This window comes from Doryrhamphus excisus, chromosome 23 (genome assembly GCF_030265055.1).
Source record: "Doryrhamphus excisus isolate RoL2022-K1 chromosome 23, RoL_Dexc_1.0, whole genome shotgun sequence".
Taxonomy (NCBI): domain Eukaryota; kingdom Metazoa; phylum Chordata; class Actinopteri; order Syngnathiformes; family Syngnathidae; genus Doryrhamphus; species Doryrhamphus excisus.
Window position 1 is genome coordinate 5,683,049 of NC_080488.1, and position 15,157 is coordinate 5,698,205.

Below are 15,157 nucleotides of genomic sequence, written 5' to 3' on the forward strand. Positions count from 1 at the left end.
TGAACTATAAATTGCAGTTCACTTCCAAAAAATTATGTAGAACATAGTAATTACAAACAATATATATCATATTTAAGCAATATTGATAAGTCATATCAGTGACCCTTTAAACTCTGAATCTATTGAACAAGTTGGGAGTAACTGTGATTGTTTACTGATTTGCTTTGAAGGAAAAAGGAGGCCTTCTGCCTCCACCGCAATCTGCTTTGCTCAAAAAAAAAAAAAACTTGGGTTAGCAAAACAGCGTCTGCATTTGAATAGTTAGCCATTGTATCTTGCTGTCTTGTTAACATTTACTTAATGTTACAATCTGCACATTAGGGCCATTCATGTATTAAGTTTACTTAATGTAAGCAATTATGATAGGAAGAGTTGCGGGATGTTGCCCTTCAATCAATGATGATTGTTGTTATGATCGTCTTAATGTGGTTTATTAGCACCCTATCATTTGAAACATAGTACTTGATTATTCAAATAGCAATTATTGGAATAATATTTTCTGTTTTTTATTTTATTCATTTATATACTTTTATGTCCTTCCCAGCAAATCCCAGCAAAAAGAAAACAGATTTTTTTTCACTAAAAAGTGAAAAAGTATTTTGAAATACACTTATATATTTGAAATGCATGGAAAAGGCTGCACAGTGGACGAGTGGTTAGAATGTAGGCCACACAGTCAGGGGATTGGGAAGAACTGGGTTCCATTTTCCGCTTGGGCATCTCTCCGGTTTCCTCCCACATTCCAAAAACATGCTAGGTTAATTGGCCACTCCAAATTGTCCATAGGTATGAATGTGAGTGTGAATGGTTGTTTGTCTATATGTGCCCTGACGACCAGTCCAGGGTGTACCCCGCCTCTTGCCCATCACTGGTCTCGGCATAAAATCTATATCAAAAGTAAATTAAATATTGTCCCTGTGTCAGACCTTACTCAGCCATAGCCACATTTCTTTTTCTTCTCAGGAAACTACAAAGCCTCCTCAACTGTGGTCAGACCACAACAAAAGGTCATGGCGATGTTATATATAAGGTCAGCAATTTTTCATAGCAACTGTACATTGGGCTGGCATTGTATGTGTTCCTCAGCATACCTCTTTTTACCAGGTAGGACACAATACAAGAAGGCTTTTTAACCCTGACCTGTACAGTAATTATCTTTTATAATGGGTTATTGGCTCTAGACTCAAAAGAGATAAGTGTAAAGTAGGATTCCTTTTAGAGATTGAATAGTTTTGTAGTTTGAACATTAAAGACCTGTTTTCGACCTTCTAAAGATGGGTTTAAACTTTATTAGAGCCATCCAGACACAATGCCCATACAGTCACATTTAGGGAGTGACGACAGCCAAAAAAATGTATTGACAAAGATTATCCACAGGGTGGCAAAAGGCAAGAGAACAAAAAAAAAAAAAAAACACAACAGAAAAACCTCCTCGACCTAGTCAAAGCATGTAAACCACAAAAATAAGGACAAACCTAATACAGATAGGCCATAGGAAAAAAAGCTAACTAAGCTACTGCAGAAAAGGTAGCAGGTAAAACTACACAACAAAAGGTGCTGCTGAGCAATCAAGCAGGAGAACAACTTAAAACACTTCTGAAAACCCTGCAAGTACATGTAACAACTGTAACGAAACCATTACTGGAAAAACAGCCACGCACAGTCGTGGAAACAGATTAGAAACAGTGAAACAGGGCAAGGAAACAGACAAGACTATCAAACAGCGAGTAAGGCTGGGAGGAACAGGTTGCAGGCACATTGCAGGACAATCTGGCAACAGGTGAAGTACACTGAGGAGTTTAAGTACGCCAAGAAGTAAAGGGAACCAGGTGTTTCAGGCGGGTACTCCCAAGGGGCTCAAAAAACGACAGCTAGCACATAAAGGACATGACAGTTCTTCAGACATCACAAGCATGAGGAAAGTGGTCTTCACGCGTGCTGATTACGGCTGAATTTTGGCATTGATTCCAAATGATGGTTTTACTACGTCCAACCTCAGCAGCAATGGTATGCTGCGGGAGACCTTTACTATGCAGCTCAGCAATCCGACCACATTAAATGACAGAAAGCTATTTTGCCATTGCCATCAAGTGTGACTCAAGTGTGAATCAAGTGACAGTGTCAATACCTGACAGAAAATGAATCCACATTTTTTCCAGCTGTGAATTTTTGATCATCTTGGTTGTTTTTGCCTCACTCCCATTTCCTCGCTTTGCATTTTAAAACTCTACCTAGGACTTTCTTAAGATCCAACAGTGCAAAATGTAATGTTTGTCTTTGCTCTCATCTACTATCAAGGTACACCAGGGTGCATTTTTAACATTGCACATTATCTCATTCTGCACTCTCATTCAAAATTCAAATTTTTTTTTTTTTGGTTTGCCAGCTTACTTTGCCATGTGATCATGGATTTGTTGAAACAACAGCAATTGACTCATTCAGTAATGAAAAGTCTAATTTGCTCTGGGTTCGATTTTTTTTTTTTTTTGTATTTCAACACAATTCCCTTTGGAAATTTGCTTTGTAACATGTTTTGCACAACAGCCCTTTCTCAGCCGGACACTCGTCACCTGTCACTCATGTAGTTGCATTGCAATGTCAGAGAATAAATGCAATACAATGTGGGATGAAGGGCACACCGACACTGAAGCTTACTGAAGAGTTTGAGTTTGTTTATCTGGAGAAGAGATAATTCTGACAAGCGTTTCAGTATTTTCAATCTTTATCTGGAAGATGTCACAAAGCTCAGTGCTGGGGCTTCAGGCCACACATGAGGAGGAAGAAGCCTCGAAACTTGGAAGGAACTGCTCTATTATCCTGTCCTCAGGTCGCACCCTTGCCTTACGGGGTTTGGACCGCTCACCTATGTGGATAAGTGGTGTTGCTGTATGTCTCTATTCAAACTGGTTTCAGCTCGTTTCATTCTAGGGTTTATCTGTGTGTGTCTTCTAAGGTGTCTAAGCTTCAGCGGGGCTGAAGTGGGTGAGTAGTTGGTGGAACCCGGTGTTTTCAACTGTAGAGAAGAGTAAATCAATTATGTTTAATGTTATTTGCTTAGCTTTCTGACTGTCAAACTCATATATGCGAATCCTGGCTATATTAACTGACGTTTGACTGATGCTGAGCCTCAAAAACTCAGCATATGGTCAGTGTTTATCCTTCAAATGGCGTTAAAAACGTAAAGTTTTTTAATCTGCCATTCCAGACAGATCTATTTTTTGACAGGTTCAGCAGAATGCAAATGCTATATCACTTTCATAAATGGCTTATAGTATACTCCACACTATAGACATGTTGGGTATGCAGCAGACATTGGAGCAGGACACTACACTGCACACAGGGGTCCTCGCAGGTGATCGTTAGCATATGCCGATCACATGCTTTTCCATGGATATCGATTGGAGAATCCCCAGTTGGAGCTTACACAAAACTTGGTGATTGACACGCACTTTTCAGTTGCAAAGCATACACAAAGAATGTCTGCAACTGCAGCAAAATGTATGCAGTCTATGGCATACATTTTTTATGTGAACTGAATTGGGCCGTACGCAAACAGAGGTTCCGCTGTAGTTACACAAATAACTATTTATTGCAGCTTCCACTTTCTCGTATATTTTTCAAAAGCAACTTCAGTTGTTTTGAGAATAGCACACAGAAAAGCATGCATTGAAAGCCGCATCAAACTCAAGAAAGGGCAGTGGAATCACGGGGGACTGGTTGAAGAATATCTCAGTCATGACAAGAAATGGTTTAGTGTATTTCCAACTCATAGACATTTCAAGTAGATGCTCACGACCTCGCCATGAGCCCTTGGAATGTCACTGCATAATACGATTTGACTGCTGGAATCCATATGAAAGAAACAAACATAAAGAGGGAATTGAGGCAGGCACTTTTTGTGCGAAGACAATGGATAATCTATAGGCATGGATTTACACTCGTGGCGTTGACTTGGCTCTGGAAACAGAAGACTCCATCAGTTACGCTACTTTCCGTCTGACTGTATAGAATTTAATCGTACTTGGTGTGTGTGTGTTTTGTGAATTAAAAAAGACAACATATGAAGACATCAGTCACAGATTCATGCAGAGGAAATGAGAACTGATGTTAGTGCAGACATGGCTGATATTAAACGGGTCTCAGTTCAGGTGACTGTGCAGATGTTTTTTGTGCATATATTACATATTTCTCATTATTTAAAAAAAATATGTAATGTTAACAACCACTACTGAAGTACCTATGTGCATTTCACATAAATGTCTTGATGGATTTGTAAATGAGCTTTGCATACTGATGACAGCAGAATACAGTTGATGTTTACTTAACTTTTGTGCCATAGATTAGAGAACAATTTCCATCTCAATCCACTGTTACACAATGAAAAGCTTTTTAACTCTGTATTGGAGAGACAGCCATCAGGTGTTTTTTTAGGCGACCCAATCTGCTCATTTTCGTCCCTTTATATTGAAAGACCATTGTGGACTTTTATAGAGCAGCTACACAAGGTAACCCACACAGAAAGCTTTCTCGATATTCCAGAATCTTGAATTTCCAAAATTATCTATTTTAATCTATTCCATCCACGGCAAGCTCAAGGCATGCCAACTATGTTGTGATCGCTCACACTCCCAAAGGCTCCTGAGGACTTCTGGACTACTGCCGAACCCACTTTCTAATTTTGTCAGTATATGACTTGATAATAAATGAATAAACCGTTTACAGAGCTACTTGAAAAGTGGTTCTGATCCACTTGTTGGAGACCCCTGACATACCGTGTATGAACTCAAAGAGTGGTAATGTAGGTCTGCGTTTACGGAGTACAGACACTCTTGGCACAACATTGTGGAAATGTGGTCATTACACATTTGGGACACAATGCGGGACTACCCAAAAAAAACTTGGGTAGACCCACCGATTGTGGTTTAAAAAAGGCTATTTGTCAACTCCAGACATCAATGAGCTTACAATTTGCTTGCATGCAAATAAGACGTTCCCTGTATACACTTTATAACAATACTACACAGATAACCACTTACTTACACAAAATAAACACAGATAGGACACTGATAAATCGTTACTTACAGCTTGCTCTTCTGACTGTTCAAAATGACCAACTAACATTGGAAAATCAGCAGACTTCAGCAACAGTTTGGGGGATAGTCCAGCTTCCTAAAGTGCAGCTCATGTTGACAAAACAGTCCCATATTTTTCTCTTGCTGGCCGGGAATCTGAAACTCCAACCACTTCTGCCTGATGCTTGCCTCTTTTGGCAAGTTAGCTGAACCTGAACAAACATTTCCTGGAAGCCATTGGTCTTTGCTGACACGATGAAATCTTCAACAAAAAAGTGTAGGAGGGGGAAGACCTACAGCTTGTACCCAGTCATGCCCATGGAAGGAAGTTAGGAAAAAAGTTTCTGAAACAGAGTGTTCAGAGCCATCCCAAACTTATTTCAGGGCTCACTTCCAAATGCACAAACCACATTATCTGAAACTTTGGCATACTTTAACGTGATAATGCAACATTCTAACAACATTTATAGGTCAGAAAAGTGGAAAAAGCATAATACAGTAAACCTCGGATATATCGGACTCGGAATATATCGGAAATTCGCTCACAACGGACAGATAAAAAAGAACCTATTTTTCTGTAATGCATTTCCAATAAAAATTCATTGCATATATCGGATTTTTATAACGGATTTCGCCTATTTCGGACAAAATCTCCAGTCCCGTTCCAATGCATTTCCATTAAATTTCCCTCGCATATATCGGATGGCCGCATCGTGGCGCTCCGATTCGCCGAATCGTGACAGGCCGCTATACGACGTCATTTGCAGCGTTGCCTGCACGTCCAGGTACATTGGAAACATAGTCAAGGAAGTGCCTTTTTATAACGGATAAAATCCGATTTACGCATATACTGGATATACATCCGATATATGCGTAAAACGGACATTTTCCGGTATACGCATATAACGGATTTTGCTTACTATATCGGACAAAACCAGTGGGAACAATTGAATCCGATATATCCGAGGTTTACTGTAGGTCCGCTTTAATGTACTGACATATCTATTCTACCTTAATCAATTTTCCCCATAAGAAATAATGTAAATCGAATTACAGTGGAACCTTTGTTAAGAGTAAGTTTCTATTTGCACCACACTTTGGGGAATTGATTAATTATGCTCCCTAAGGTTCCACTATATATACATATGAATGACGAATGAAAGAGATAAATGACCATTTAATGTTTACCTTGATTGAAGACTTCCGGTTCTGGTTTCCATTTTGTTAGGAAGCTAATGGGCTGCTAACAACTGTTTTGTGAATGAAATAAATTACTAACACATTTAGACTCGCACAGTGTGTTAATTACATGGCAAGATGTGCGCCACAGGGAAATATCTGTGAATTGAACTCTTTGCATACATTTTCGACATAAATCGAAAAACATGCTCACCAGACCATATGCTAACCAAGGTTAGCTCCACATCGGAAAAAAAGGACCTGCGGAGGAAACACTAAAAGAAACCGGTAGTGGGAAACAATACTCACTTAAAGTCAAAGTGAAAAAGCGGGACCTGACATCAGTAAGTCTTGATCACAAAAAAATATTTTGGTTTCTTTTCTATACTACACATGAGTGTAGTATACACTACAAGAGTAGTGATCATGCAGCTTTTGCCTGAAAAGGTTCTTCATTTTTGTTGTATTCAGAAACAGATTTAACACAGAAACCTGTCAAAACACAAGGGAATAGAGGCAAACTTTAATCAATTAGATATGAAAAAGACATCATTTCAAGACTCACAATAGATGGCTGCCACATTTGTAATTGGATTACTAGCCTGACAAGATGGAAAGACGGCAGGGAGGAGGAAAATACCTGCTGCGAGGTGAACCACCTGCTAGAAGTGACAAATTCATTGACACCTTCAGCAACATAATGCCCCCTCGAAACCGCACTTAGCGAGATGAGTGTATTCCAAACGCTTTATGGAGGACAGTTTTATAAAACAGTATTGACTACACATTTTAAAATCCAATAGTTTTATTTTATTTCAATGAAATGTTAGAACTGGAGCTCACGATGCATGTTTGACCTGGGCAAACACATCCAACAGCAGCAAAATGTAGTTTGAAATGAATGAAATCAAAGATTATGTGTGTTCATCATAATGGAAAGCATGTCGGATAGTGCAGCTGTTCTTGTCAACAACATTTTTAATCACTGGAAACAACCGCTGGGATACTCATGACTAAAGACATTTGTAATTGATGTTTTTGGATATGGTAATGAAGAATGACTATAAACCTCATGCAACAGACAGTTTGGAAATTTGTTTTAATGTATGGGTTTAAATCAGTGTTAGCATTGGCTGGTCTGTGTGAAGTGCATGTTACTGTAGTTACTTTCATTACATTTTTAGATTCCGTCTCATAGCTCAGTGCATTTTTAATAAGGATAAGTGAGTACACCCCTATCTGTATCTGTATCCGGATTTGTACCTAGAGTGGGCGAGGCATGTACGGGGAAGTGGGCGTGATTTCACTGGAAATGTGTGGCACATCTTACATCTTACATTATTATTTAGTCTGAAACCAGTTACTATATTTATTATTAACCCATTATATGTGTACTGTGTATATGTGTAAGTGGACATGCAATGAAAACATGCAATGATGTGTCAGCCTTGTTCACTGTATTTGTCTCAAAAGACATGGCATTCAGTACTTGAAGCAAAGTTTTTCTAGTGACTTATTCTCACCGGCCAAATTAGACAAGAGCAGACGGAAAAAGAAAAACAAAACGGCAGTGATGAGCCGTACGTTTAAGATTACAATGTGCCGCTACTGTGCAGGTATACCTAATGTTGGGGTCAGTCAATGCGGTAATTACTATTACCACTGTCTGCCAACTGAAAATGTACACAATTCTCATATTGTAAGTACTACATCTGTTTTATGGCGACTTCATGGAATAAGAAAAAAATACATTTCAAGGAAAATAGCCCTCATGTTACCCCTGATGCATAAGTGACTGACGTCACACAAGCCTGCATACAAGCCTGCATACGTTACGAAACAAGTACATTTTGATACAAACTGAAATACAAGCGAACCTAATAACTTGTTTTTAACTTTCTTTTTACCGGTGTGTATATTAAAGAGGCATGCCTGAGCTGTCACTGCGTGTGACTGGCCAATCACAGAGTGTGAATACATAATGAGCATTTTCTTTCAACACGAATACACATAATGACGGAATGCACTATGTAGTCCCAAGCGCCCCAATGAATGTGTTCCTCAAACGCAATGCTCTATTGGAAAAAAAAATAAAATGTTTATTTTAATGTTTGGACATGTTTGTACATTTATACACACCTTTTGAGTATTAAGTTGGTATGTCCTGAATTCACTGCTGTTTGGAAAGATGACACCGTGAGTCCGACTGGTTTGTAACGAGTATCCAGCTCATCCCTATTGACGAGCTCGCTGCATGTGAACTGACTGCTCATGTTTGTCTCCACAAAGCAACAGCTATCATTTCCTCACTGACTCACGAGCGGCACAGTAAACAATTAGTAGTAGTTCTGACGTAAAGGAGCTTTAACAAGATTAGAAGCCATAAATTAGTCACTGTGCTATATAAGCAGAGTTCAAAGTTTTAGAAAAGAGTAGTGGCTCATATATTACTAATTACGTGACAAACAAAGGCACAATATAGATTATGCAAGATGAAAATTCTGTGTTGATTATGCTCTACAAATAACTGGCACAGGCACATTAAAACTATACATCCATTGGTGCAGTAAAAAAGACGAACACCCTTTTTCATGTTCGGGAAATAATACAAACCCGTAGGTTTAAATCAGTAGGTAATATAGCAAACTCATATTTGGTTCAGCATTGTGCATTCTTTGTTTTCCTGAACAAAACCTTTGCTGACACGTTGAAGAATGATTCATCACAGTGCCTTGCCACAATAATTATACCAACACCATCCTTATAGCACGATCGTTCCTGTGCGTGGTCACATGACCTTACAGCACTTTGTGTCATTGATTTAATGGCTCACGTGAATGTTCATATTAAATTATCGACAACAGCTTTGCAATAAATCCTCCTTTTGTGAGGATCAATGGATGACTGCTGATGTTTCCCTGAACTAATTACAGCTGATTTCTGCTTTTGACAGGTATTGTGGAAAGGAAGAAAAAAGAAGACCAAAAAGTGCTCAATGACAAATCTGTATTTTGTCAAACTTATTCTGAGCAGTTGGAGTCAGCCAAAACTAAACCCAAATAGTTTGATAAGAGTGAAGGACGAAACAGAAGTATAGTTATATAAACATTATCAGGAATATCAGGAAAAAATAGTTGATACAAGAGGGTATTTTAGGTTGCCATTGGAAAGTGAAGACTTCTAGCCTTGAGCTGCTAATCATAATATAGCTGTTACTTCTCCAAGCAAGCCATTGAGCCATTGTCATATAAAAGTGTAAACAATAGCCCACACGGGTCATGGGTCTCAGATGTGCAGTTTGAGGTGGGTCTTCCCCTCTCCTCTCTTCGGCGCAGGGCAGCTGTGGTGTGGTGGGTGTGTGGGGCAGGGTGGTGGGGTCGTGGTTGGATTTTTTTTTTGTTTTTTGAGGGCCTTGGCGGGGTGTCGGACGCATGGTCCCCACTGCTTGTTGGTTGACTGGCCCACCTCTTACCCCCACACTCTCTCCTATGTTTTCTTTTCTTCTCTATCCCCTCATGCACCGGTCCGACTGTACCAAATTTGCATTACAATAAGCATCAAATAAAGGCAAATAAAACCTATGGAAAATGAGAAGTATGTTTAGCATGTAAGGGCCTCTACCTCAACAATGTTATCTACTAGGGATGAGCCAGATACAGGATATAAACAAATTTCCATTACGAATAATGCATTTTTACAGAGTACAAACATGAAACAAATACATCTCATCATCTGTAATTGTGATGAAAGAAAATCGTCATTTTGTATTCACTCACGCTCTGTGATTGATCAATCACACACAGGGACAGTCCCTCCCTACACCAACTCCAGGTGGCAGCCCCGGAGGACCTGGGCTGTGCATCATTCACATACATGGTTCAATCGGCAAGTTAAAAACAAACCCTGTGTCGTTGCCCACAGCCTTCACTTCATTAGGTTTTCTTCAGCTGTGAAGTTTGCATGTTCTCCCCATGCATGCGTGAGTTTTCTCCGGGTACTCCGGTTTCCTCCCACATTCCAAAAACATGCTAGGTTAATTGGCGACTCCAAATTGTCCATAGGTATGAATGTGGGTGTGAATGGTTGTTTGTCTATATGTGGCCTGCGATTGGCTGGCCACCAGTCCAGGTTGTACCTTGCCCAAAGACAGCTGGGATAGGCTCCAGCACCCCCGCGACCCTTATGAGTACAAAACGGTAGACAATGATTGAATGAATAGCAACATCTCATCAATTCATGACAATTTCAGATTTAAAGAAGCAGAAGTGACATTTGACATGTGCGTCGAGACATTGTCTGTACATTGCTATTTTGATTGAGATTTCCCAATTGATTGCAATTACCATGTATACAGGAATAACCCTGTTGGGTCACACATGTAAACGGGTTATTATAAATGTTTCAGACACCGGGTATATTGACCTTAGCCGCAATATTGACTACATGTAAATGTGTATATTATTATTGTGGCCTTGGACAAGACACTTCACCCACCTTGCCTCTAATGCAGCCCACACTGGTGCATGACTGTGTGGAAGTGGTCAGAGAGGGCGTAAGCATGAATTGGCATCCATGTTTTTTTCCACTATAGATGTAGTTTACCGGTGTGTGATTGAGGAGTGAATGAATAATGGGTTCACTTCATTTTGGATACGCTGAGCGCTGAGGGACAACATATGTATTGGCACAATAGCCAAAGTGTTTAATATTTGGGGAGTCAGGAAGCATCTTAATGAGAATCTTTTAGAATCCCAAGAATGAGGACCAGAACAAAACATGTTGCCTCTCAAGAGGACCAGGGCTATGATTGTTGATGGAAGTAAGAGAAGAAAGACATTTCCAATAGAGCGATGAGAGGATGGTTTGTCTCACTTTTCAGGACGGCTGCTTGAAATTGTATCTTTTTGCTGTATCAGCCTATTGCACCCGTCATATTGACTGCCTCTGTTGTGTTTCTTGTTTAGATGCCAGAAATATCTGAGCCGTACAGAGCTATGAGACCTGCCGCAGATGGTCCTCATTAGACACATCCTCTTATTCACCCTAGGTACGGCAGGTAAGCACGCGGTGATTCTCCTTGCAAGAGTCTTCACACCATGTTACAGTACGCTCAGATCAGGGATCTCCAGACAGGAAAATTAAATGCACCTTTGCCAGTTTTGCAGCTGCCAAGGTTCTGTTCTCATCTAACAGCCATCCAAAATGTAGCTGCACGCTTACTCATAGGAAAAAAACAAAACAACGCTCTAACCCCTGACCCCATATCCCTTTGTTTTCTCTGTTTCTTACAGGATCCAGTTTACAATCTAATACATCACTCTAAGGCCAGACCACTCCATGTCAGTGAGTTAATTCAGTGCCCTCTTACCGCCGTCTAAGCTCCAACAACTTTAATCTGCCCCCCTCCTCAGAAAGACATGGTGATCACAACTTTCAGTCAGCTTGTCATAGCCTGGCACTTTTTCCAAGGTTCCCAGAGTCATGTCGCATAATTTAAAACGCACCGTAAGACTTTGTTTAGCTTATTTTTGCTTCCTTATGACCTTTCAGCTTTACATTTTGAAGTTGTTTTTTGGCAACACCTGTATAAAGGTTCATCCAAGGTACAAGCAGTAAGAAGCCTAGTGCAAAGGCATTAATCATAGAGGACAATTGGACCTGCTGTAATCTCTATGTTCAGGAGATAGACAGCGGTACGCAGAGTGACCCAAAGGGAGAGAAGGGGATTACTGATTAGCCAGTATATGTGAGGTAGCGAGCAAGTGTGTGTGTGCGTATGTGAGGGTAGTCAGAGGCTATTTATAGGTGTGTCATTTTTTATTTTTTTTGCAGAGAGAAGTTGAGTCAAACTCCACGGGCTATGATTGCTGCAGCCATCCACCTATTTCCTCGAGTGACGCTGCTACCACTGAGGTTACATTAGGTGATGTTTCAGGCAGTGTTATGGCCGTGTTGGCGATCTAGAAATAATGCATGATACGATGATGTAATCAGCCATCGGTAGCTGTGACTTTGAGTTTTGGATTGGACCACGGATGTAGCGGCACAGTTACCAAAAATAAAGTATGCATAATGTATTTTTGCTGGAGTATGAAACAAGTACATTTTGTCATTATCCATATTCATGTTTAAAGAAAATGCTCATTATGTATTCACTCTTCACACTCTGTGATTGGCCAGTCACACACAGCAACCGCCTCTCCTGAGACGAACTCTGCCAGCGGCAGTCACATGGGGGCTGAGTGGTGTCTCATTCACGTACATGGTGCAATTGGCAAGTGTTCCGTTGGTCACACTACCTCCACTTTATTAGGTTTTTTTCACCTCGCCTCTACATCGGTTTGCATGTAAAGTTACTTGATAAACTTTTCTCTTAATGTACGCGTTTATGCATCAGGTCACTTTTGTCTTATTCCATGAGGTCATCATAAAACAGGTGTGTTACTTACAATACAATAATTTTGTTAATTTCCATTTAACACTACACAGACAGTGGTAACGGTAACCTGCATTGACTGACCACAACATTAGGTACACTTGCACAGTAACAAAAGAGTGGTGTCAAGTATTCTGCATGTATGGCTGACATAAGCAAGCTAAAATATTACACCCTTCTCAGTATGTTGCAGTGTGCACCTCACAATCTTATTATTTATTTCTTATTACTTAATCTTATTACTTACTTATTTCATAACGTACACGGTACATTTTTTTCAAGACATGGTGTTTTTTTTTCATCTGCTGACTGTGGTTTAGCGGGGAAAGTCAGTAGGAAAACTGTAGTACTGAACATGGTGCTTTTTAGAAAGATAGAACCAATAAGGCTGACAGATTATCATTATGATGTTTTTGCCATGTTTGCATGAATCACCAATTGCACAAAGTTCATTAAAAATAATCAAAGAATATATATATATATATATATATATATATATATATATATATATATATATATATATATATATATATATATATATATATATATATATATATATATATATATATATATATATATATATATATAGCAACTTCTGACCAATCCATGTCCATTTCAGACTTAAAGTAATGTTCAGATTTAAGCCTCGTCCATTACTGTTGAACCACGCCCACTTCGGGCGGGAACAGACAGTGCTGTACTCGTTCATCCCTATTGTAATCTATCTAATTTATAATTTACAGGAAAAACAGCATAAAATTATGAGGAAAAATCAACTTATGAGGTTTTGCAAAAATTAATATGTTAACAAGAACACAGTTGAAATAAGATAGCAAGAAAGTCATGTTTTGAGTTATAAGAAGATTTTAAAAAGAAGAGAGTTGGAAAAAAAAACACAGAAATTGGGGGAAAACAAACTCTGTAATCTTACAAGAATAAAGTTCGGCTGAACAGTCTCAGACCATATATGCCCCACAGCCCCCCCCCCCAAAATAATGGCTTTTCAAACAAGGACTCAGTCATGAGCTTCACCATTCTTGTTAATCGCTTCATTGGTTAGGGCATGATTTATACCAGTGTTTCCAGGATGCTAGTCACATCCTGGGCACATCCACTATCTGGAACTGCAGTGTCCTGTTGAAAAACCCAGTTATTACCACACAGGCATGAGGAATTCGACTAGCAACATCTTTAGATAGCGAGTGTGATGTCCCTAAAGCGTCATTGTTCCCTTGAAGGAAAAAGTACCCCAGATCATGGTGGCGCCCCCTCCACTGTGGGGGATTTTTGTTTTTTTTTTCTTAATAGAAAAATATTTATTTCTATATTCTTTCTTAATTTGGTCTTTCAATATCCCATTCATGAAAGATGTTTGTTTTTGAACTGCATTTGGCACCAGTAACAATTTTTATTTGGGCCGAAGATCCTCCTGTGTCTTAACGTACGGCCTATCGGATCGTCTTTCACAGGGCCGTGGCATTTTTTGGGGGTCTGCCACTTGACTTTTTTGTTCCATGACACTCAAGATCTTTTGAAAAGTTGAAAAGTCTTACTGCGTCCAATCTCAGCGGTAATGGCACATTGCAAGAGGGCTTGTTTTTTTATGCAGCTCAACAATCTGACTGATTCCAAATTGAGAAAGCTTTATTGCCTTTGCCAGCAAGAAATTATTACAGTCAGTACGTTTCCATCTATGTTCCATTTTTCACACCTCAGCATGACATTCCTGTTTATCCGCAATGTGATTATCGACCATACGCTGTGTGCCTTCCAGAACACTAGACTGTGTTTTTGCTCCTTTCAGTGAAGGTAAAAGTTTGGCTTTTCCAGTTGACCTGTTACATCACATATAAACAAAGCATCTCAGCCAGCATTGCCTGATTTTTTTTGTAAAGGTGTTGTTGGTTTTGGCTTTTGTTGATCATGTCATTTGCAAATTCTCAAGTTCCCTGTTGCTTTGGGCTTGTTTTGCGAGAACTTTCTTTCTCTCGCAAGAGCTCATGACTGTGTTTCTGTATCTCAGCTGCAAATGTACGTGAGGAGGAATTGTTCCTGCTACATTGTTATGCAAAATAATTATCCACCAAACACAACTGTTGCCTTCAACTACATTTATGAGCAGCATCTACACCTGGATGGCCGGTAATGTGCACACAATACAGGTTATTGCATTGTGATGACTAGTCTTTTATGTCACATAGTATGACCGTTAGACTTCCTATGTTCATTTGTGCAGGGCTTTGTGTCGTTAATTGCCACTAACAGTTGACAAAGATGTCTGCTTTTCTCGACCTTGCAACCTTAGAATGGCTATCCACTGAACATTGACACATTACTTTGAACATCTACTAGCAATGTGCATACAGTGAACATTGGGGATAAGCCAGCCACTCATTGTAGTACATTTTTGCCAGATATGAGTATGACAAGAGTACGTCTAATTATTATCCGTATACTTGTTTAAAGAAAA